The following is a 2,310-nucleotide window of genomic DNA, read 5'->3' as shown; positions in this document are numbered from 1 at the left end:
TGGTGGGGGTTACTCTCTCCCTCTCCCTCTCTTTTTTTTTTCTCTTTCTCTGGTGAGTGCACACAACCTCTGGCAAATTACAGGGGAAATAATGCAAGTATTTTTAAGTGCTTGGTGTATACTTTTCATCCTTTGTACCTCCATTAGGTCTTTCACACTTATTTTCAGCAGAGGAATGTGAACACTCAGCAGACATGCAAGTCCCCCCCCCACCGCCCCACTGGGTCTATGGGGTCTTGCTAGCTCCATGATATCACCTGGAAAATTAATCACTAGTCAGATGCTTGGATGTGCCCCAAGAACCAGGAAACATGTTAAAACAGAGAGAGCGGAAAACAGTTTCCTTTCACCATCAGCGATGCCAAGCAAAGACAGCATTTCCGGAGCCACGTGTTGCTCAGGTCACCAGAGCCAAGTTTGTTTGGGGCACGTGGTGTGGGAGCTGCTTCCAGCTTTACCCAGGAAGGATTCATGCGGAGCTACAGGGCCAGGACTAGCGTAAGGTATCTGAGCCTCAAGTGCAGGGGCCAGCCAATAGCATGGTGGTTAAGGGGCTGGATTCCTACATGGTCATTCATGGTTCGAGTCCCGGAGCTGGTGGCTTGAACGTCACACTGGACATGTGTGTGTGTGGACCAGAATCCTGAGAGGAGAATGGAGGAGAAGTGAGACTATCCCGTCCGGGGAGGGTGATTTCTCCAGTATGCACATGTGCCCTATGACAAAAAACCTTAAAAAAAAAAAAGGAAGAAAAGTGAGCTTCAAGTGCACACATAGAAAATTTAAATTTCTTTATTTCTTTTTTGAAAAAGAGAGCAGAAGACAGAAAGACCTTCAACTGGGTCTCACGCTGCAAGTCTCCCCTGAGACCTCTCAGCCAGCCAGGATCAAGGAATGTGCTCGCACACCCAGGGTATACAGGTGAGCCCAGTGACTGAACCCCAACCTTCTCCCATGGCTTCAGCCTTGTGGACCAGCACACTACCACTGTACCCCACAGTGGAGCCTGGAGTACAAAATTTAAAGGGCTGCCAAAAAACTCAATAATCCAAATAAATATTTTAATGTAGTATTTTCAAAGAAGTAATAAAAAAATCTGTTAATAAAACAGCAAATTTTGGAAACAGCAGATGGCATAGTGGTTACATCTCTGGACTCCCACGTAGGTGACCACAGTTCGAGTCCCAAACCTGGCACCTTAAAACCATGCTGGGTGTGTGTGCTTGTGTGCTCAAGATCCTGAGAGGAGAATGCAGAAGGGATTGCGGTGTGGCCATCCCCCTTTGGGGGGGGGGTGATTTCTTGCTTTCTGTCTCTCCCTGTCTCTCTAAGGAGCTCACATGCCCTACAGCAAAAATCTCTCTTAAAAAAAAAAAAGTACATTTTAATATAAAATAGGCTGATTACTTTCACACAGCTCATAATACTCACCACCTCCAATCCTGTGAGAGCCTGCCTTTACTTAAAATGTATTTTGTTTATCATGGAATTTCTTACATTAATTTTCATTTAAAAAAATATTTCAGGGGCTGACAGGTGGTGTGATTGTGAAGGTGCTGGACTCCCACATGGGAGCTGAAGTGCTGGACGTGGTGGCTTGCTCTCTCATTTTCCCTCTCTCTCTCTGGTCAAATAAAAAATAATAATAGTAATAAATAAAGTTATGTAATTCCTTTTAGAAAATTACATAAAAAGGGGTCAGCAGGTGGTGTGGTGGTTAAAGGCACTGGACTCCCATGTGGGCAACCATAGTTGTAGTCCCAGACCTGGCAGCTTGCTTTTTCACTTCACTCTGGCCAAATTAAAATAAATTAAAAAATTGGGACCAGTAGTTGGCATAATGGCTATATTGCTGGACTCCCATGTAGTCGATTGCGATTCAAGTCCTGGACTCAGTGGCTTAGACACTCCAGGCACGTGTGCGTGCATGCCCAAGATCCCGAGAGGAGAATGGAGGAAAAGGGATTGCAACGTGGCCATCTCCCCAGGGGTGATTTCTCACTTTCTATCTTTCTGTCTCTGTCTTTCTGGCGAGTGTATGTGCCCTATAGCTGAAACCTCTCAAAAAAAATTATAAATCAATCAATAAATAAAATAATTATTTTTAAAACTTTATTTATTTATTTATAACTTGACCAGAGAGGGACAGAGTGAGAGAGAGAGAGAAAGTGAGAAAGCAAGCTGCCAAGTCTGGGATTCGAACCATGGTCGGCCATGTGGAAGTTCAGCGTCCTTAACCACCACACCACCTGCCGGCCCAATAAAATAATTCTTTTTTTTTTTTTTTTTTGGGGTTTTTCGTAGAGGACG

General features: G+C 44.4%; 1 long non-coding RNA gene across 1 annotated transcript in view; it reads left to right on the top strand.

The window, feature by feature from the left end:
- Positions 1-823: 823 nt before the first annotated feature.
- Positions 824-2,310, top strand: part of LOC106735770 (uncharacterized) — an 18,809-nt gene continuing 17,322 nt past the window's right edge. The window contains exon 1 of the long non-coding RNA XR_001371008.2: positions 824-921. This is a non-coding gene — a long non-coding RNA (uncharacterized LOC106735770). The remainder of the gene's footprint in view (positions 922-2,310) is intronic.

The sequence above is a fragment of the Tupaia chinensis genome, unplaced genomic scaffold (genome assembly GCF_000334495.1).
Source record: "Tupaia chinensis unplaced genomic scaffold, TupChi_1.0 Scaffold000523_1, whole genome shotgun sequence".
NCBI classification, from domain to species: domain Eukaryota; kingdom Metazoa; phylum Chordata; class Mammalia; order Scandentia; family Tupaiidae; genus Tupaia; species Tupaia belangeri.
The sequence above is the reverse complement of the archived record's forward strand: the minus strand, read 5'-3'. Positions and strand labels throughout refer to the sequence as shown.